Genomic DNA, 23249 nt, shown 5'->3' on the forward strand with positions numbered 1-23249 from the left:
GAGTAAATATGTGACTCGTTTCAGGAAACTAGGCGTATGTCGGACGTCACTACTTCACAGGAGTGGCATTTGAACGTAAACATGTATTTTATATCAAAATGTGTTTTTTGGCAGAAATGCCTTCTGGAACATGTGAACTTTCATGTGCCTTAATAACAAACTTGTATTCCATCCATAAATACGAATAAAATTGTTAAATTACTAGCCTAGTTGGTTTAGCCACGGAAAAAGACAGGAACCTTCCCGCTAGCCATGATTGGCTGAGATAATGGATGGGCTGGACATGCCGGGAGATGAGTTTGCCATGTAGCATGCTTCTGTCTATAACGTGAGCTGTTCAGTATGTGTTGACAGTCCTTTCTACTGCGCAATTTCTGAAAGATATAACTTTAGCCATCGAGAACTACAAACGTTTTGCTACTTTTCTCAACAACATTGATGCCCTGAATTTAGCAGGCGCTATCGACAGATCAGTTGGAAAAAGTGATGGGCTACTTTCTGCACATGCCACAGTCAGTGTGAACCGGAGTGACTTGACACAACGCTGGTCAAACAAGATGTAGCTACAAACAAAACGGAGTTAAATGATTCCAGTCTGCCGTTAAGCGTTCATCCATGTATACGGGTAAGAGTCTAGCTACATTTTCAGATATACGTTTCTAATTTTGTCAGAAAGTCGCTTTTATCGCAAGTTAAAGCGTACTGCTAGTTAACTAGCAAAAGTTAGCTTGCTGGCTCGCTAGCTAACGTTACGTGTATGATCTGTGTAGTAATATTATTAGAATCAGAAATCCATTTGCATTGCTAGTTATAGCCTAATGTTAGCTAGCTAACATTGAACCTAGTTTGTTAGCTTTAGCTACCTGCAGATTCATACTTCAGCTATGACAATGTTTGTATTGCTAGTAGTATGAGTTGGGATTATGCCGGTTCATTGTTTAGCTAGCTAGCTACATGTCTAAACAAAAGGCTCCACTTCGGCCAGATTATTACATTTAAATTTTTCACATTTACATTTTTAGTCATTTAGCAGACGCACTTATCCAGAGCGACATACAGGAGCAATTAGGGTTAAGTGCCTTGCTCAAGGACACATCGACAGATTTTTCACCTAGTCGGCTCGAGGATTAGAACCAGTGACCTTTCGGTTACTGGCACAACGCTCTTAACCACTAAGCTACCTGCCGTTACATGACCCATCACATTAGCCAGGTGTGTCTGGGGGTGATTACAGCCACCTATTGTATTTCATGAACATGTGTACATGTCTAGATTTTACATTTAGCAGACGCTCTTATCCAGAGCGACTTACAGTAGTGAGTTCACCCATTTCCTCGTATTGGTCCCCCGTGGGAAACTAACCCACAACACTGGTGTTGCAAGCGCCATGCTCTACCAACTGAGCCACACAATAGTGACCCATGCACTTAGCTAGATGTGGCTGGGGAGTGATTATAGCATTTCCTTCACATAACCCATCAATTTAGACAAGTGTGTCGGGTAAGTGTCATCTAATAATGATGAAATATTTATAAAATATTTTTATCTGGACACTTTCTGTTTTTGATTTTGATACTATGCAAGTAACCACTTCACTGTACCGTTTACACCTTCTGTATCCTGTGCATGTGACAAATAAACTTAGATTTTATTTGATATAGCATGTGTTTACCACATGGCCTCACATGTGAATCCTTAAAGAGATGGGTGGGGCTAAGGCTTAAGAGGGTGTGAACAATGCTGAATGGGTGTAGACAAAAAAGAGCTCTCCAGTAGGTGTCCCAAAACATTCAAGGGCCATTTTCTCAAAAGTGGGGTTACAAGTTGATCAACTTTCAAAGCAGAATTACTTTCCCATTGTTCCTCAACTGCAGTGTATGATATACAATTTTCTAGCTCTGAGTCTCTACTTTTATCCAATGTAAAAAATACAATTTCAAATTTTGCTACATAAGACCGAATCGAGGCGGTCGGGTCACATATTTGCTCAGCAAGTCACATAATAATAAGTTGCATGAACTCACTCTGTGTCCAATAATAGCGTTTAACATGATTTTTTTATGACTACCTCATCTCTGTACCCCACACATACAGTTATCTGTATGGTCCATCAGTCGAGCAGAGAATTTCAAACACAGATTCAACCACAAAGAAGGGCACCTATTGGTAGATGGGTAAAAAATAAAAAAAGCAGACATTGAATATCCCTTTGAGCATGGTGAAGTTATTAATTATACTTTGGATATACCCAGTTACTACAAAGATACAGGCGTCCGTCCTAACTCAGTTGCCAGAGAGGAAGGTAACCGCTCAGGGATTTCACCATGAGGCCAATGGTGACTTTAAAACAGTTAGAGATGAATGGCTGTGATAGGAGAAAACTGAGGATGGATCAACAACATTGTAGTTACGCCACAATACTAACCTAATTGACAATGTGAAAAGAAGGATACCTGTACTGTCACGCCCTGGCTCTGGGGACTATTAAATGTTGAGCCAGGGTGTGGATTTTTTATTGTTTCGTTTTCTAGGTTTGTGTTCTAGTTCGTGTATATCTATGTTGGCCAGGGTGGTTCCCAATCAGAGGCAGCTGTAGCTGGTTGTCTCTGATTGGGGACCATACTTAGGCAGCCTGTTTGGCACTGTTATTTTGTGGGATCTTGTTCCGTTTGGTTTGGTGTGTATAACCTCAGGACTTCACGTATCGTTTGTTGTTTTGTTAGTGTTGTGTATGTAATAAAAGATGTATGCATATCACGCTGCGCCTTGGTCCGCTTCATCTAACGACGATCATGACAGAAGATCCCACCATGACTGGATCAAGCAGTGTGAAGAGGAGAGAGGATGGACTTGGGAGGAGAAGAGTGAGAGTCTGGCGAGAGCCATGGAGGCCATGTTCACGGTGGATAGACAAGCCCCAAAAAATTTTAGGGGGGGGGCTCACGCCGTGGACGACGAGGCAGCGGGAGGCCGCGATAGAGCGGTTCAGCAGGTTGGCAGAGGAGGCCGCCAGGTTACGGGGGCCACTGGTCATGAGGGAGAAGGATAGTGTGGAGGCACGGCGAGAGGAACTGAGTAGGCAGCAGAGGGAGCGGAGGTTTATGAGGAAACCCAGTCCCGCTCCTCGCACCAAGCAAGTGGTGTGTGTCACCAGTCCGGTCCGGCCCGTTCCTGATTCCCGCACAAGGCCAGTGATGTGTGTTCCCAGTACGGTCAGGCCCGTTCCTGCTCCCCGCACTAAGCCTGTGGTGCGCGTCGCCAGCCCGGTCCAGCCTGTTCCTGCTCCCCGCACCAAGCCAGTGGTGCGCGTCGTCAGCCCGGTCCGGCCTGTTCCTGCTCCCCGCACCAAGCCAGTGGTGCGCGTCGTCAGCCCGGTCCGGCCTGTTCCTGCTCCCCGCACCAAGCCAGTGGTGCGCGTCGCCAGCCCGGTCCGGCCCGTTCCTGCTCCCCGCACCAAGCCAGTGGTGCGCGTCGCCAGCCCGGTCCGGCCCGTTCCTGCTCCCTGCACCAAGCCAGTGGTGCGCGTCGTCAGTCCCGCACGGTCCGTGCCTGTTCCACCGGTGCCTGGTCCAGCACCGGTCAGCTGCTCCACGCCGGAGCCAGAGCAATCCGCTCCACCGGTGTTCAGTCCAGCTCCGGCCAGCGGGGCCGGTCCAGACCAGGGGCGCTACGGGGGGGTAGAGATAGAGGGGTGGTCACGCCCGGAGCCGGATCCGCCGCCGAGGCGGAATGCCCACCCGGCCCCTACCCTCTTGTGTTTGGTTGGCGCGGTCGCAGTCCGCGCCTTTGGGGGGGTACTGTCACGCCCTGGCTCTGGGGACTATTAAATGTTGAGCCAGGGTGTGGATTTTCTATTGTTTAGTTTTCTAGGTTTGTGTTCTAGTTCGTGTATATCTATGTTGGCCAGGGTGGTTCCCAATCAGAGGCAGCTGTAGCTGGTTGTCTCTGATTGGGGACCATACTTAGGCAGCCTGTTTGGCACTGTTATTTTGTGGGATCTTGTTTCGTTTGGTTTGGTGTGTATAACCTCAGGACTTCACGTATCGTTTGTTGTTTTGTTAGTGTTGTGTACGTAATAAAAGATGTACGCATATCACGCTGCGCTTTGGTCCGCTTCATCTTATAACGATCGTGACATGTACAGATTGCATGAACCATGTTTGCAACAAGGCACTAAAGTAAAGCAATTCACTTTTTGTCCTGAATACAGTGTTATATTTGGGGCAAATACAATTCAACACATTACTGAGTCTTCATATTTTCAAGCATAGTGGTGGATTGCATCATGTTATGGGTATGCTTGTAATCATTAGGGACTGGGAAGTTTTTCAGGATAAAAAAGAAATGGAATGGAGCTAAGCACAGGCAAAATTCTATATGAAAACCTGGTTCAGTCTGCTTTCCACCAGACACTGGGAGATTAATTCACCTTTCAGCAGGACAATAACCTAAAACACAAGGCCAAATCTACACTGGAATTGCTTACCTAGAAGACAGTGAATGTTCCTGAGTGACCAAGTTACAGTTTTGACTTAAATCTACTTGAAACTCTATGGCAAGACCTGAAAATGGCTGACTGGCAATGATCAACAAGCAATTTGACAGAGCTTGACGAATTTTGAAAAGAATAATGGGCAAATGTTGCACAATCCAGGTGTGGATAGCTCTTAGAGACTTACCCAGAAAGACTCACAGCTGTAATCGCTGCCAATGTGCTTCTACAAAGTATTGACTCAGGGGGGTTATTTCAGTTTTCCTTTTTCAATAAATTTGCAAAAATGTCTAAAAACATGTTTTCACTTGTAATTACAAGGTATTGTGGGTAGATGGGTGACCAAAAATATATTTAATCCATTTTGAATTCAGGCTGTAACATAACACAATGTGGAATAAGTCAATAAGTCATATTTGTACAGTGGCTTGCGAAAGTATTCACCCCCCTTGGCATTTTTCCTATTTTGTTGCCTTACAACCTGGAATTAAAATGGATTTTGGGGGGGGTTGTATCATTTGATTTACACAACATGCCTACCACTTTGAAGATGCAAAATATTTTTTATTGTGAAACAAACAAGAAATAAGACAAAAAAACAGAAAACTTGAGCGTGTATAACTATTCACCTTTTGCAGCAATTACAGCTGCAAGTCTCTTGGGGTATGTCTCTATAAGCTTGGCAAGCTTATAAGCTTTTATCCAAAGCGACTTACAGTCATGCGTGCATACATTTTTACGTATGGGTGGTCCCGGGGTATTGAACCCACTACCCTGGCGTTACAAGCGCCATGCTCTACCAATTGAGCTACAGAGGACCACAACTTTGTCCCTGACCTGTTTGGAGAGCTCCTTGGTCTTCGTGGTGCTGCTTGCTTGGCGGTACCCCTTGCTTAGTGGTGTTGCAGACTCTGGGGCCTTTCAGAACAGGTTTTGAGATCATGTGACAGATCATGTGACACTTAGATTGCACACAGGTGGACTTTATTTAACTAATTATGTGACTTCTGAAGGTAATTGGTTGCACCAGATCTTATTTAGGGGCTTCATAGCAAAGGGGGTGAATACATATGCACGCACCAGGTTTCCGTTATGTATTTTTAAGAATTGTTTTGAAACAAGTTATTTTTTTCATTTCACTTCACCAATTTTGACTATTTTGTGTATGTCCATTACATGAAATCCAAATAAAAATCCATTTCAATTACAGGTTGTAATGCAACAAAATAGGAAAAATGCCAAGGGGGATGAATACTTTTGCAAGGCACTGTATATCACACAAGCTTTATAGTGATCCCTACTGCCACCATAACAAGATATGCGAGTGGTGAAACACACACAGCCCCCTCTCTCTCCTCTCTCATCTCTCTCTCTTCTCTCTTGTCTCTGTCTCCACCACCTACTGTAGCAGGCCCTGTCACTGCTGGCTCACATCAGATCCCTTATTAAAACCATGCCATGCAATGTGATGAACACCAGCAGGATATGATCATTCAAACAGGGAAATTGCCTTCATGAGGAGCTGAACAATCACAATCCAGAACAAACATTCCCCAATTAAATACTATTTTGTTAAATTGTATTGAGAAAACCATTTAAGATACACACTGCTCAAAAAAATAAAGGGAACACTAAAATAACACATCCTAGATCTGAATGAATGAAATAATCTTATTAAATACTTTTTTCTTTACATAGTTGAATGTGCTGACAACAAAATCACACAAAAATTATCAATGGAAATCAAATGTATCAACCCATGGAGGTCTGGATTTGGAGTCACCCTCAAAATGAAAGTGGAAAACCACAATACAGGCTGATCCAACTTTGATGTAATGTCCTTAAAACAAGTCAAAATGAGGCTCAGTAGTGTGTGTGGCCTCCGCGTGCCTGTATGACCTCCCTACAACGCCTGGGCATGCTCCTGATGAGGTGGCGGATGGTCTCCCGAGGGATCTCCTCCCAGACCTGGACTAAAGCATCCGCCAACTCCTAGACAGTCTGTGGTACAATGTGGCGTTGGTGGATGGAGCGAGACATGATGTCCCAGATGTGCTCAATTGGATTCAGGTCTGGGGAACGGGCGGGCCAGTCCATAGCATCAATGCCTTCCTCTTGCAGGAACTGCTGACACACTCCAGCCACATGAGGTCTAGCATTGTCTTGCATTAGAAGGAACCCAGGGCCAACCGCACCAGCATATGGTCTCACAAGGGGTCTGAGGATCTCATCTCGGTACCTAATGGCAGTCAGGCTACCTCTGGCAAGCACATGGAGGGCTGTGCAGCCCCCCAAAGAAATGCCACCCCACACCATGACTGACCCACCGCCAAACCGGTCATGCTGGAGGATGTTGCAGGCAGCAGAACGTTCTCCACGGCGTCTCCAGACTCTGTCACGTCTGTCACATGTGCTCAGTGTGAACCTGCTTTCATCTGTGAAGAGCACAGGGCGCCAGTGGCGAATTTGCCAATCTTGGTGTTCTCTGGCAAATGCCAAACGTCCTGCACGGTGTTGGGCTGTAAGCACAAGCCCCACCTGTGGATGTCGGGCCCTCATACCACCCTCATGGAGTCTGTTTCTGACAGTTTGAGCAGACACATGCACATTTGTGGCCTGCTGGAGGTCATTTTGCAGGGCTCTGGCAGTGCTCCTCCTGCTCCTCCTTGCACAAAGGCGGAGGTAGCGGTCCTGCTGCTGGGTTGTTGCCCTCCTACGGCCTCCTTCACGTCTCCTGATGTACTGGCCTGTCTCCTGGTAGCGCCTCCATGCTCTGGACACTACGCTGACAGACACAGCAAACCTTCTTGCCACAGCTCGCATTGATGTGCCATCCTGGATGAGCTGCACTACCTGAGCCACTTGTGTGGGTTGTAGACTCCATCTTATGCTACCACTAGAGTGAAAGCACCGCCAGCATTCAAAAGTGACCAAAACATCAGCCAGTAAGCATAGGAACTGAGAAGTGGTCTGTGGTCATCACCTGCAGAACCACTTCTTTATTGGGGGTGTCTTGCTAATTGCCTATAATTTCCACCTGTTGTCTATTCCATTTGCACAACAGCATGTGAAATGTATTGTCAATCAGTGTTGCTTCCTAAGTGGACAGTTTGATTTCACAGAAGTGTGATTGACTTGGAGTTACATTGTATTGTTTAAGTGTTCCCTTTAATTTTTTTGAGCAGTGCATTTCTGGGATGGTCTCAACTCAATGTAATCTCATCCAAATCAAGCACATTAACCAAAATCAACTTCTGTCAGAGGCAGTCTGAAAACATTCACAGATTTTACTAGAACTAGTTATAGAATGCCTGGAAATGACAAGAGTGCTCCAAAAAAATAGTACGCTGAAATGACATGTAACGTGTACAACCATCATGACAGTCATATCTAAAAGTACTCCAACACAAATGCTGGCAGACTGTGTTTTAGCTGTAAAAAGAGGTAAGAAAAGTTTTCTAGGCCTACACTGAGTCTGACAACTAAAATGTAACTGGCCTATTTCCAGTTCTTCCTATTTTAATTCAAATGGGCTACTGCAACAACCAAGAGGTTCAAAGGTTTTTACACTCCAACTTCTGCTGATGTGGCTCATCAAATATTTATTTACAGCTTTCGAAAAAGTACCGCATTTTTTAAATTAATTACACTGAACATATCAAATCCTTTTTGAGAAGCTCAGCTGAAGAAAGTATAAGAATTATTTCCAAGAATAGGCATAAACATATTCAAAAGTAATATCTCAATACCAACAGAACCGGAACATTCTCACATAGGAACACTGGAACATTCTCACATAGGAACACCGGAACATTCTCACATAGGAACACTGGAACATTCTCACATAGGAACACTGGAACATTCTCACATAGGAACACTGGAACATTCTCACATAGGAACACCGGAACATTCTCACATAGGAACACTGGAACATTCTCACATAGGAACACTGGAACATTCTCACATAGGAACACTGGAACATTCTCACATAGGAACAATGGAACATTCTCACATAGGAACACTGGAACATTCTCACATAGGAACACTGGAACATTCTCACATAGGAACACTGGAACATTCTCACATAGGAACACTGGAACATTCTCATATAGGAACACTGGAACATTCTCACATAGGAACACTGGAACATTCTCATATAGGAACACTGGAACATTGCCAAGTATACTGTATGTCAATAAGATTTTCGATATACTCATTCCGATTTTTTAATAATCAGAACAGCTCTAATTCCCTCTATTATATCCGATAATAACTGTTTAATTCTGGTCACATGCTTGGTTTAGTTCACTTGTTTGTGTGTTACAAAGCCCTGACCTCAGTTTGGATAATGTATTCAACATCAATTCAGTCTTTAGCCATTGCATGTAGCCTGGATTGACTGGTTTGCAGCCGAGTATAAAAGCAGCTGCCTGGTTGATGAATCTCAGCTGGGCTGAATACAAAACCATCCCAGACTAACTCCTGTTCTTTTGTCTCAATTAAATAAGACTTGGCTAAAGTTCGCAGGCAGGGCCAACAGCGTCATGGAGCGGTGACAAAGGACCGCCATAAATATGTTTAGCCGATTTGTTTATTAATATTCACCTCATAATTTATTCATCATCGTATCAGTACCTGGTTGATAAATATATACTTAAGCAGATGGCAGCTAGGAAGAGGTTGTGAATAGTGGGGGAAGCATGCGTAAAGTGGTGGATGAGCTAGTGATGTACAGACAGCCTGTTGTGTAATCGATCTGTTTTTTGGTTTGTGACATAATAACACCTTTCCATTTGTGTCCACTGTGCAAGCAAAAATAATCTGAGATTTCTCCCTACTGCAGTGAGGAGCTGTCCACCCCTCTGGTGCTGAAAGCTGCAACAGCCAAGCAATGTCATATAAAAAAGACCACAAACTCTTGTATTCCTCATTTTATGAGAATGAATGGTGCTAAACCCTTGCATGGATAAACCTTTATTTTATTTTTGTTAAACCTTTTTTATTTGTACCTTTATTTAACTAGGCAAGTCAGTTAAGAACAAATTCTTATTTACAATGACGGCCTACCCTGGACGACGCTGGGCCAATTGTGCGCCGCCCTATGGGACTCCCAATCACGGCCAGATTGTGATACAGCCTGGAATCAAACCAGGGTCTGTAGTGATGCCTCTAGCACTGAGATGCAGTGCCTTACACCGCTGCGCCCCTCGGGAGCCCATGCACTGCTTTACAATGTTTAGGCAAAATCAATGCAGAAATTATGGCTAAGGGGAGCTGATTCATTACACTGAAATGGGAAGAAGTATCTAGCACACACACACACACACACACACACACACTCACAGACAGACTCACAGACAGACTCACAGACACACACAGTCTGGTGCATCTATGTAAAGACCTGAGTGTGGCTTGCTGCAGGTCATATGTGACATTTGGACAAACATTGATCTACTGGTGCACCCCGAGAGAGCTCTTGAGAAGCTGTAAGAAGAAATAACAAGGCCGCTTTCCTGCTGTTACCTTTTATACTGGCTTTGCTGTGAGTTTCAGAGCTACAGGAGGCACACAAGATCACATTGTGCCTTTTTTTTCAAGAGACGTGAACATTTGTAACATGTAGAGTTAGGCCAAATCCAAATCACATCTGCTCACTAGGGGTGTGTTTATGAAGGGATGAAGGTCCATATGCGATCACATACACATACCGAACCCCCCCCACCCCTCCTGTCAAGCCCAGCCGTGAAAGGTTAAGCACTCGCCTTAACAAGATGACTAATAACGTGTGTCAGATCATTTCCCTGATACAGCCAGAGGACTGGAGAACATATGCTCCAACCCCTGTCTCCTTGCCAGAACATTTCATCCTCCTTCGCCTCTATATCACAGCAGTAACGCTCCTCCTCCTCAGCCTTTAGACAGAGCAGGAGGAGAGAGAAGAGAGAGAAGAGAGAGGAGAGAGAGGAGAGAAGAGAGGAGAGAGAAGAGAGGAGAGAGAGAGGAGGAGAGAGAGGAGAGAGAGGAGAGAGGAGAGAGGAGAGAGGAGAGAGGAGAGAGGAGAGAGGAGAGAGGAGAGAGGAGAGAGGAGAGAGTAGAGAGATGAGAGAGAGGAGGCAGAGGAGGGAGAGGAGGGAGAGGAGAGAGGAGGGAGAGGAGAGAGGAGAGAGAGGAGGTAGAGGAGAGAGGAGGGAGATGAGGTAGAGGAGAGAGGAGGGAGAGGAGAGGAGAGAGGAGAGAGGAGAGAGAGAAGAGGAGAGAGAGAGGAGAGAGAGGAGAGGAGAGAGAGGAGAGAGGAGAGGAGAGAGAGGAAAAAGAGAAGAGAGAGAGAAGAGAGAAGAGAGAGGAGAGAGAAGAGAGAGAAGAGAGAGGAGAGAGATGATAGACAGCGTAGGTTGGGCAGTATTCACAGCTGCAGCAGCCGCAGTAGCAGCACCCCTGCCCATGACCATCCCAGGATAGCAGTGCCATTGGCCCTGGGCTGAGGGGGCTACTGGAGGTGCTGTGGATAACTCTGTCACAGCAATTAGCAGCTGCTGAACAACTCTGGAGCGAACGAATGCAGCTATTAGTATGGCATACACCAACACACACATACAGATGTCATAATCTACCAGCTCAATCACTTCAGATACAGCCTACTCACAGCTTAATATTCACAAGAGCAATGAAATGCAGTAAGGGAATCATCTGAGGAGGGAATAAGGAGAGAGAAGACACAGGAAGCATACAAAGAGGTTATGAGCAAACAAGTCCCATGTTGTAGGGACTGGTATAGCTATAAGGCATACATAGGTATGCATCATGAATTCCAATGGCATTCCATTCCACATCACATAAGAGTTAAATTACAAAGAGCTTTGTGCAATAATCTGACTGAGGATAAATATATTTTTCTGCAAGGCCACAGTGAACCCAGTCCTAGTAATGCCTGCTCACACACACATAAAGGAAAATCAAGGCCTACTATTAAGCATTCTGCTGCACAACAATCTGTCGATGAGGCAGCCTATAGGGAGGAGGTCAGAGACCTGGCCGTGTGGTGCCAGGATAACAACCTCTCCCTCAACGTGATCAAGACAAAGGAGATGATTGTGGACTACAGGAAAAGGAGGACCGAGCACGCCCCCATTCTCATCGACGGGGCTGTAGTGGAGCAGGTTGAGAGCTTCAAGTTCCTTGGTGTACACATCACTAACAAACTATCATGGTCCAAACACACTAAGATAATCGTGAAGAGGGCACGACAAAGCCTATTCCCCCTCAGGAGACTGAAAAGATTTGGCATGGGTCCTCAGATCCTCAAAAAGTTATACAGCTGCACCATCGAGAGCATCCTGAATGGTTGCATCACTGCCTGGTATGGCAACTGCTTGGCCCCCGACCGCAAGGCACTACAGATGGTAGTGCGTACGGCCCAGTACATCACCAAGCTTCCTGCCATCCAGGACCTCTATACCAGGCGGTGTCAGAGGAAGGCCCTAAAAATTGTCAAAGACTCCAGCCACCCTAGTCATAGACACTTTAACTCTACCTACATGTACATATTACCTCAATTACCTTGACTAACCTGTGCCCCCGCTCATTGACTCTGTACCGGTACCCCCTGTATATAGCCTCGCTACTGTTATTTTACTGCTGCTCTTGTTATTTATTTTAATTTTTTATTTAATTTTTTACTTATCTATTTTTTACTTAACACTTATTTATCTTAAAACTGCATTGTTGGTTAAGGGCTTGTAAGTAAGCATTTCACTGTAAGGTCTACACCTGTTGTATTCGGCACATGTGACAAATAACATATGATTTGATTTGATTAGTAACCAGGAATGATTATATGGCTTTAATTATCTCACCCATGGCACAGCTAAAGACCCGCCCACCCTTTCAGTCATCCACTAAACATACAGTATTTGACCCTTATTTTGTTGCTGATTTGACATTATGTTTTGTATGGATAATCATTCCCTGAATACCTGAATCAGAGATCTGCATCTTTCTCTTTGTTTAATGCTTTTACTATTTACTATTCACTCTGTAATACTACTATTCACTGTAATACAAAGATGCACCAGCAGTATGAGATTAATGGGAAGATTAGAACATTTGACATTTCCTCGTACTCCATCAGTTCATTAGCAAAGATATCAATAACGGCTGAATTGGATTATTGTAATTTCCTGCTGTTCACCGTTTGTATCCGAGATCAATCAGTTTTCATTCTTATGAAAACCTTTCGAAAAATAATTGTTTCAGCCAGAAGGCTTAAGTCCCTGTGATCATCTCCTCTAGAAAACCGTATGTGAAGTGAATCCAGTGATTCCAGTGATTCCAGTGCAGTGAATGGCAGGCTTGGACATTGCGTATCCAGGTGACACATGGCACCATTAAGCCACTTCTAATCAAATCACAGCCAACAGGCTGCCTCTTTAGCAGTGGCCTCAGAGAAGAGTGGGAGCTGCACAAAATGTGGGTAGCATCAGCAGTGTAGAACAACCCTGCAGTATGTCTGTTCTGTAGCAGGTAAAAGCTGAACAATCTCCCATCCAAGGTATAGGGCATTACAGTGAGGGAAAAAATTATTTGATCCCCTGCTGATTTTGTACGTTTGCCCACTGACAAAAAAATTATCAGTCTATAATTTTAATGGTAGGTTTATTTGAACAGTAAGAGACAGAATAACAACAAAAAAATCCAGAAACACGCATGTCAGAAATGTTATAAATTGATTTGCATTTTAATGAGGGAAATAAGTATTTGACCCCCTCTCAATCAGAAAGATTTCTGGCTCCCAGGTGTTTTCTATACAGGTAACGAGCTGAGATTAGGAGCACACTCTTAAAGGGATTGCTCCTAATCTCAGTTTGTTACCTGTATAAAAGACACCTGTTCACAGAAGCAATTAATCAATCAGATTCCAAACTCTCCACCATGGCCAAGACCAAAGAGCTCTCCAAGGATGTCAGGGACAAGATTGTAGACCTACACATGGCTGGAATGGGCTACAAGACCATCGCCAAGCAGCTTGGTGAGAAGGTGACAACAGTTGGTGCGATTATTTGCAAATGGAAGAAACACAAAATAACTGTCAATCTCCCTCGGCCTGGGGCTCCATGCAAGATCTCACCTCATGGAGTTGCAATGATCATGAGAACGGTGAGGAATCAGCCCAGAACTACACGGGAGGATCTTGTCAATGATCTCAAGGCAGCTGGGACCATAGTCACCAAGAAAACAATTGGTAACACACTACGCCGTGAAAGACTGAAATCCTGCAGCGCCCGCAAGGTCCCCCTGCTCAAGAAAGCACATATACAGGCCCGTCTGAAGTTTACCAATGAACATCTGAATGATTCAGAGGAGAACTGGGTGAAAGTGTTGTGGTCAGATGAGACCAAAATGGTGCTCTTTGGCATCAACTCAACTCGCTGTGTTTGGAGGAGGAGGAATGCTGCCTATGACCCCAAGAACACCATCTCCACCGTCAAACATGGAGGTGGAAACATTATGCTTTGGGGGTGTTTTTCTGGGGGACAGGACAACTTCACCGCATCAAAGGGACGATGGACGGGGCCATGTATCTTGGGTGAGAACCTCCTTCCCTCAGCCAGGGTATTGAAAATGGGTCGTGGATGGGTATTCCAGCATGACAATGACCCAAAACACACGGCCAAGGCAACAAAGGAGTGGCTCAAGAAGAAGCACATTAAGGTCCTGGAGTGAATCCCATAGTAAATCTGTGGAGGGAGCTGAAGGTTCGAGTTGCCAAACGTCAGCCTCGAAACCTTAATGACTTGGAGAAGATCTGCAAAGAGGAGTGGGACAAAATCCCTCCTGAGATGTGTGCAAACCTGGTGGCCAACTACAAGAAACGTCTGACCTCTGTGATTGCCAACAAGGGTTTTGCCACCAAGTACTAAGTCATGTTTTGCAGAGGGGTCAAATACTTATTTCCCTCATTAAAATGCAAATCAATTTATAACATTTTTGACATGCATTTTTCTGGATTTTTTGATTGTTATTCTGTCACTCACTGTTCTAATAAACCTACCATTAAAATGATAGACTGATCATTTCTTTGTCAGTGGGCAAACGTACAAAAATCAGCAGGGGCTCAAATACTTTTTTCCCTCACTGTAGGTTCCTGGCTGGTTAGGACTACTCTGTATTGAGCTCTTTTTAACACTTTGATAATTGAACACTTTAATAATGTCCCATTCATTAATTGAAGTCGTACCATTGACTTATCTATTTATCGGACCACTGTATCTTCTCCAGCTCATCAATAATGTTACAGGAAGTCATAAATTCCAAGGTCCCCTTCTAGAAGACAAATCAGACATCCTCTGTGTGACATGGCATACTGTCCTTTCATGAACACTTTGAAAATCATTTCACATAGAATATACAGTGGGTCAAGTTTTCACCCCCTTTGATTTTTTTCACATTTTGTTGTGTTACAAAGTGGGATTGAAATGAATTAGTTGTGATTTTTTTGGGTCATTGATCTACTCTTTAATATCAAAATGGAAGAAGAAAATATGTTTACATTTTTGAAAAATAACACACTAATATACCTTGTTAAGATAACTATTCACCCCCAAGTTAAAAACACCTTTGGCAGTGATTACAGCTGTACAGTGTTTTGGGTAAGTCTCTAAGAGTTTTGCACACCTGGATTGTGCAATATTTGCCCATTATTCTTTTCAAAAGTCTTCAAGCACTGTTAAGGTGTTGGGGATCATGGATAGACAGCAATTTTCAAGTCTTGCCATAGAATTTCAAGCATATTTAAGTCAAAACTGTAGCTTGGCCACTCAGGTACATTCACCATCTTCTTGGTAAGCAACAGGTTATTGTCCTGCTGAAATGTGAATTCCTCTCCCAGTGTCTGGTGTAAAGCAGACTGAAAGCAGGTTTTCCTCTAGGATTTTGTCTGCGCTTAGCTCCATCCCGTTTATTTTTATCCCCCAAAAAACCTCCCCAGTCTTTGCCGAAGTCAAGCATACCCATACCATGATGCAGCCACCACCATACTTGAAAATAAGGAGGCAGTTACTCAATGATGTGTTGTGTTGGGTTTGCCCCAAACATAGGGCTTTGCATGTAGGCCAAGAAGTGTATTCCTTTGCCGTGTTTGTTTTTGCAGTTACTTTAGTGCCTTGTTGCATACAGGATGCATGATTTGGAATATTTGTATTCTGTTTATTTGTATTTTTCTTTTCACTCTGTCATTTAGGTAATTATTGTGGAGTAACTACAATGTTGTTGATCCATCCTCAGTTCCCTCCCATCAAAGCCATTAAACTCTGTAGCTGTTTTAAAATCCCTGAACAGTTTCCTTCCTGTCCTGCAGCTCAGTTTAGGATTACTATATCTTTGATGTGTCTGGGTGGTTTAATACATAATGTACAGCATAATTATGTCATTGTTACCCATCTACCAATCACTGCCCTTCTTTATGAGGCTTTCCAAAAGCTCCCTGGTCTTTGTAGTTGAATCTGTGCTTGAAATTCAATATTTGACTGAGGGACCTTACAGATGTTGTATGTATGGGGACACACAGAGTGAGTCCATGTAACCTATTATGTGATTTGTTAAGCCTTATTTTACTTGTGAACTAATTTGGTCTTGCCTAAACAAAAGGGGAAAATAATTTTGCAACTAAATCCATTTAAATCCCACTTTTTCACACAACAAACAGTTTTTAAAAAATCCAAGGGGGATGAATACTTATGATACCCACTGTAGTTACACAGAGTGTAGATTTCCAATTCAACACAGAATGATAGTTATTGGTGTTTACTGAAACCATTGAGACACTGTGTTCATTAGCTCATCAGGAAGCTGTGAATATAAAATGGGGGTAATGGAGAGAGAGAGAGAGAGAGAGAGAGAGAGAGAGAGAGAGAGAGAGAGAGAGAGAGAGAGAGAGAGAGAGAGAGAGAGAGAGAGAGAGAGAGAGAGAGAGAGAGAGAGAAGGTGTTTGAAAATAATTCAATGGTGAATGTTCCTACTGTACACCGTCTCCCTGTAGGGGCTGGAGAACTGGAGTGGAGCTGAACAGATTGTTCCCCTGTTCCTCAGCGACCCTAGAGTCAGCCAAGAAAGAGAAGAAACAGCCAAAAACACAACAGATGGAGATGCTTACAATGGATACGTAAAAGTAGAAGAAAAAAAGACTAATCTTGTGTCTGAAAGAGAGAGTCAAGCACACTATCATCACTATACTGCCTCTAGGATTGTGCTTCATCCAGTCCATAGATAAAACCATGAAAATAAGCTCTGAATGCAAACGCAATCGGTAATAACCCAATTTGGTTCTCTTTCTAAATGACCTAGTGTATAGCACTGCATGTTCCTGCATGTGTAGCTAAGTGACCCTGTTTGTTTTCTCTACTGGAGGAACGCAAACACTGCCGATGGTAAATGCAACAGACATTTACTACCCTTGTTCCAGGAATCTTTTTAGCCATGACTTTCCCATATGGAAGCGCCATATGTCTCATGACTATATCATACTTATCTCTAATGAATATGCACATGCAGATCAACTACAATGAAATCTGTTGCCACATGGTTTTGATGATTCTTGTACATTTTAATGAAGCATTTGTCATTGTGCAGCATCTGTTTACAACAGTATTTCAACAGGTAGACTATTCCAAAGAAAGGCTGTACAAAAGAGTCAACTAGCATTCTGTAAAACTCCACACAAATACTCTGTAGGAGCCTGCTGTAGACGATGGTGTGTAACGGTGGGGTCAGAATCGAGGCTGCGTGGGTGTCCAACAATGCCCTATCGCAGGTTCAGAGAGGAATGCCTGGTGAAAGATTTTCTCTGAGACGGAACACCTTTAATTGACAGCCTTTCTGTAGACCTCCTGTGGCACCTCTCGCCACCCTATTTATAGACTGTAATGACTGACTTCCATTTGCCAGGAATCATTGTTGCAGAGCTGGAGATCCTAACTTTGTGCCCTGCAATTTTAGGTGTCACGCTGTGCCATATCTCAAGCATCAGATGTAGGGGAGCCGGCCAGGCTGCTGCCGTGGCTGTGCTGCGTCTGACCGACAGCCAGTCAACCCAGAACCCAGCCTCCTTCATCTTGGTGTCAGATTTAAAAGGTTACAGATCATCATCACACTGAGTTTTTGATGACTTGTGGAGTTATTATGTACAGTGGGGGAAAAAAGTATTTAGTCAGCCACCAATTGTGCAAGTTCTCCCACTTAAAAAGATGAGAGAGGCCTGTAATTTTCATCATAGGTACACGTCAACTATGACAGACAAAATGAGAAAAAACTATTCCAGAAAATAAGTATTTGGTCAATAACAAAAGTTTCTCAATACTTTGTTATATACCCTTTGTTGGCAATGATACAGGTCAAACGTTTTCTGTAAGTCTTCACAAGGTTTTCACACACTGTTGCTGGTATTTTGGCCCATTCCTCCATGCAGATCTCCTCTAGAGCAGTGATGTTTTGGGGCTGTCGCTGGGCAACACCGACTTTCAACTCCCTCCAAAGATTTACTATGGGGTTGAGATCTGGAGACTGGCTAGGCCACTCCAGGACCTTGAAATGCTTCTTAAGAAGCCACTCCTTCGTTGCCCGGGCGGTGTGTTTGGGATCATTCTCATGCTGAAAGACCCAGCCACGTTTCATCTTCAATGCCCTTGCTGATGGAAGGAGGTTTTCACTCAAAATCTCACAATACATTGCCCCATTCATTCTTTCCTTTACACGGATCAGTCGTCCTGGTCCCTTTGCAGAGAAACAGCCCCAAAGCATGATGTTTCCACCCCCATGCTTCACAGTAGGTATGGTGTTCTTTGGATGCAACTCAGCATTCTTTGTCCTCCAAACACGACGAGTTGAGTTTTTACCAAAAAGTTATATTTTGGTTTCATCTGACCATATGACATTCTCCCAATCCTCTTCTGGATCATCCAAATGCACTCTAGCAAACTTCAGACGGGCCTGGACATGTACTGGCTTAAGCAGGGGGACACGTCTGGCACTGCAGGATTTGAGTCCCTGGCGGCGTAGTGTGTTACTGATGGTAGGCTTTGTTAATTTGGTCCCAGCTCTCTGCAGGTCATTCACTAGGTCCCCCCGTGTGGTTCTGGGATTTTTGCTCACCGTTCTTGTGATCATTTTGACCCCACGGGGTGAGATCTTGCATGGAGCCCCAGATCGAGGGAGATTATCAGTGGTCTTGTATGTCTTCCATTTCCTAATAATTGCTCCCACAGTTGATTTCTTCAAACCAAGCTGCTTACCTATTGCAGATTCAGTCTTCCCAGCCTGGTGCAGGTCTACAATTTTGTTTCTGGTGTCCTTTGACAGCTCTTTGGTCTTGGCCATAGTGGAGTTTGGAGTGTGACTGTTTGAGGTTGTGGACAGGTGTCTTTTATACTGATAATAAGTTCAAACAGGTGCCATTAATACAGGTAATGAGTGGAGGACAGAGGAGCCTCTTAAAGAAGAAGTTACAGGTCTGTGAGAGCCAGAAATCTTGCTTGTTTGTAGGTGACCAAATACTTATTTTCCACCATAATTTGCAAATAAATTCATAAAAAATCCTACAATGTGATTTTCTGGAGAAAAAAAATCTCAATTTGTCTGTCATAGTTGACATGTACCTATGATGAAAATTACAGGCCTCTCTCATCTTTTTAAGTGGGAGAACTTGCACAATTGGTGGCTGACTAAATACTTTTTTCCCCCACTGTATGTCCTGTACCTCTCTATTACTTAATGACAATGTCATGATACAATGAATATTTTAATTAAAGAACGAATACAGTAGAAAAGGCTCCTCTGTCGAGATTCAATATTCCCCTTTATTGCAAATGTCAACATAATTAAAACTGACATAAAGAGGGAATAGCTTACATAATATAGACATAGAATAAATACCTAATGGATTTTAATAATACGATTATTAATATATTTCACAAATGATCAAGCAAATGATAAGACCACAATACTCACTTGAAATAATTTTGAACTGATGATCCCAATTCTAATCAAGAATTCCGGGGCCTCCCGAGTGGCGCAGCGGTCGCAGTGCTAGAGGTGTCACTACAGACCCGGGTTCGATCCCGGGCTGTATCACAACCGGCCGTGATCGGGAGTCCCATAGGGTGGTGCACAATTGGCCCAGTGTCATCCGGGTTAGGGGAGGGTTTGGCCAGGGGGGGCTTTACTTGGCTCATCATTGGTGCAGCTGGCTTCTGGGTTAAGCGGGCGGGTGTTAAGAAGTGCGGTTTGGTGGGTCATGTTTCGAAGGATGCATGACTTGACCTTCGCCTCCCAAGCCTGTTAGGGAGTTGCAGCGATGAGTCAAGATTGAAATTGGGGAGAAAAAAGGGGAGGGTTAAAAAAAAAATAATAATCCACAGAAACACTTTGCCTCAGCAAATTCTCTCTGAGGTCCAGATTCAGCTCATTCAATTGACATAATGAAAGTGGTGTACATTAAATAATATGTTGCCCTCCAAATGTTTACCTTCCACACACTGGCCTGCACCTGCCTGGTCTCTGCCACAACACAGGCTAAGTAACCTCTCCCTTTTGGGGTTTTGATTATTCTGTACTGCAATCTTATAAAGCATGCTTCAAAACTGGATTTGTACATGTAAAACTTAATTATAAATGCCTGCATAAAATATTCATGTGAATAAATATTGTTGGAGGTACTAGGAGCCACCATAACAGTACAGAGTGCTGGACTGCTCTCCTGAGGACACAGAGGTTAACCTCTGCAGTTTGGTTCCACACAGACTCAATGGCTATGTCTTCATATACAGTACCTTGGCATTGTAGGCTTCAATATGCATTACTCCTGTATGCATTACTCCTGTATGCATTACTCCTGTATGCATTACTCCTGTATGCATTACTCCTGTGTGCATTACTCCTTCTTCTCCCATCTGTTGAATCTTCCTGTTGAATCTACAGGGATGGCTAGTAGATCCATGTCATGCCACGGTAATTGGATGAGATGACCTAAAAGTCTGGATAGATCCGGTTTTACTTGAACTATCACATGGGAGGCTAAAAGCTAAAAGCTAAAAGGGCAAGAAGTTCAGCAGAGATGTGAACATCATTGCCCGGCTCATGTCAACTCTGCTTATTGTCTTTGGCCTACAAAATAACAGTTTGTACTTAAACAGAAATAAATTGACCTAACACCCCCAGAGCAGAAAAAAATTAACTGTTAAAAACGGTCTTCTTCAGATAACCTTTCTGGAATGCAGAATGGAACTTGCTCATTGTGCCCTGTGGAAGCATTAAAGTTGGCCTCGCTCCATGAGCATCAATGTGTGTTTATCTTCCACGATACATACTCTCAGTTCAAAGAATAACGTGGTACTAATGCTGTAATTATCACACAGAGGCAGAAAATATGCTTAACCTTGCATAACCTCGCTTATGCATACAAGGCTATTAGAAATTCAGTTAATTAATATCAGTTTTTTCATATACTTATCCTCACATATAATGTATTAGACATACTCATCAAATGACAACAGATTACTATTGGTTTATTTACTATTGGTCTGCATTCGCCAGGCACCTGACAGTTACATGAACAACTAGAAGGACTGGGGGGATATTATAATTGCTTGGAAAAGCTATTCTCCAAGGCAATCACTGTAGCAATGTAAAAGAGGTGGAAGAATTCAGGCAGCAGGTCTAGTACTGAGTCAGTTATGGAGCAAATTGTTCTTCCAAAGGAATGCATTGTGAAGAAAGAAAATGAGCTACTCTAACCCTGCACTATCGCTTCTGCAGGAATGTATGGTAGGTAATAAGGTGCAATGTTAGGGTGACTTGTACAACGTTTTATTCTAACATAAATAATGAAACATTGCACGTTTTGTGTAGGGGGAAATTAAACATCTACCTCCCAACACTTCTTCTCATGTCATGATCGTAGTGTTTTGTCCTTTGAGGTCAAAGGCAAATCCCTTCATTAGCCTACAATATCCACTGACTATAGCCCCACTATGAGTGTTTCTTAAATCTAACAGCAATACCATATCACAGAGATGATAATCATGTCACCATATGACAGGCATGCAGTCGGTTCTCAACATTTTTGTCAGATAAAGTTGTCCAACACACCTCCAGGTGTGCATAAATATTTCCTTACAAGGTGAACATTGCGCAAACGAACCGCATCTATTTGTCATCTATTTGCGGTTGATCCGTTACCTCTGTTCTCTCTCCCCACATTCCAGCAGAGGTAAACGGATGGGCAGCGGCGCAGAAAGTGCCAGTTAAAGTCTGGCTGCAGTCGATCTCCAGTCCGGAACCTGATCTATGGAGTTACTTTATTGTATAAATCAATGTGGCCAGACAGCCTGCTTTACCGGTAGCCCGTATCTCTGGGTGACACCATTGATGTGCGCTCTACAGTTAAACAACCACAATAATTAAACCCACCGCATCATGCAGCCTCAGCCTGCATCACACCACCACGGTCATACAAACACCAGCCTGGATGCGGTGGTGCTTAAATGAAATTAAACAATCACCATCTCTCTGTTGGGACCACTTTTACAAATTAACAACACAATGCAATACAAGGTTTTCAACTAAGGAATCTAACAGGACGTGCATAAACCATCACTTTACTTTCATGGTCTGTTTTCTGATTCTCATAACTTCTACAGCATTACGTGCGCACGAGCGCGCACACACATAGTTGAATATTTTGTATTATCAGGTTCAGGTTGCCACTCACCTGATTTTGATAATTCCTGCAACAGAATCAGATTATCAATAGAAGCTGGTTTCAATAAAGTATATCCACTCGTTTGAGTATGTTTGAGTTTGTTTTCTACATGTGTTACAGCATAAAGCACGGTCTCTCCAGTTCAAGTTAGCTCACAACGTTTGAAATGACATTGTTAGAGCGCAAGACAAAACCGGAAAAACTGCGGAAACATTTTTTTTTTTTTACTTCAGTCAAATAAAAAACTGTGAGGACGGATACCTCAGACTATTTCATTTCAACGATATTCGACCGCCAACATTAGTCGACAGAAGACTACAATTAACTCGTCTGAGTTACTTCGGCTGTTCTTCCCCTTGTCGTTCGGAATTCTGAAGATTCGCTCTACTTTAGATGGCCAAAAATTACTTTAATTTTCCCGGAATCCTGGACGCGTCAGAACCAAGGGGTTGCAAAACGGCTCTCTGTCCTCCCCTGTTCTACACCTTCCCCAGTGCTGTCTCACCCCTCATGAGATGAGTCACTCATATTGCATTGGAAAAGCTCCACATCTGATGTGCGTTGTGTTGGAGAGCCTTTGAAGACTACAGCAATCGATGAGGAGCTCTCCCAGCAAGAGTTCGGTTCCAGAGCCCTCGCGCGCGCTCCCTCATTAAACATGCATCCAGAGACAGTAACTCCGCGAGGATGCTGTTCTTCAGCACCACGCGCCTGCGGGGATACAGATAGCGCCAAAAGTGCTGTTAACTGAAGGGATGATTTTACGAACACTCTTTTAAGACTGTATCTAAAATTAAACTGACAACTGAAACAGTAGGCTACAGCAAGAGTATATGCCAAAATATATTTTTAGAAGCGTTGGTTTTGGAAAATATAACCCCTATCGCCTCCTTGTGGCGGTGAGGGATGACGTATGAGGGCAAGCCTAAAACACCAGAGAGAGAGACAGGGAAGACAGATTTTTGTTATAACACTGTACTTGAACAGACCTACAATATCACCAAAATG

The 23249-nt window shown here is 43.5% G+C and overlaps 1 protein-coding gene across 1 annotated transcript in view; it reads right to left on the reverse strand.

Moving 5' to 3' along the window:
- LOC123492856 (X-linked interleukin-1 receptor accessory protein-like 2) overlaps positions 1 to 22996 on the reverse strand; it is a 368998-nt gene extending 346002 nt beyond the window's left edge. The window contains exon 1 of the mRNA XM_045226227.1: positions 22251 to 22996. The gene's annotated coding sequence lies outside the window, so the exon portion shown is untranslated. The remainder of the gene's footprint in view (positions 1 to 22250) is intronic.
- Positions 22997 to 23249: the final 253 nt, after the last annotated feature.

This window comes from Coregonus clupeaformis, chromosome 2 (assembly GCF_020615455.1).
Source record: "Coregonus clupeaformis isolate EN_2021a chromosome 2, ASM2061545v1, whole genome shotgun sequence".
NCBI lineage: Eukaryota > Metazoa > Chordata > Actinopteri > Salmoniformes > Salmonidae > Coregonus > Coregonus clupeaformis.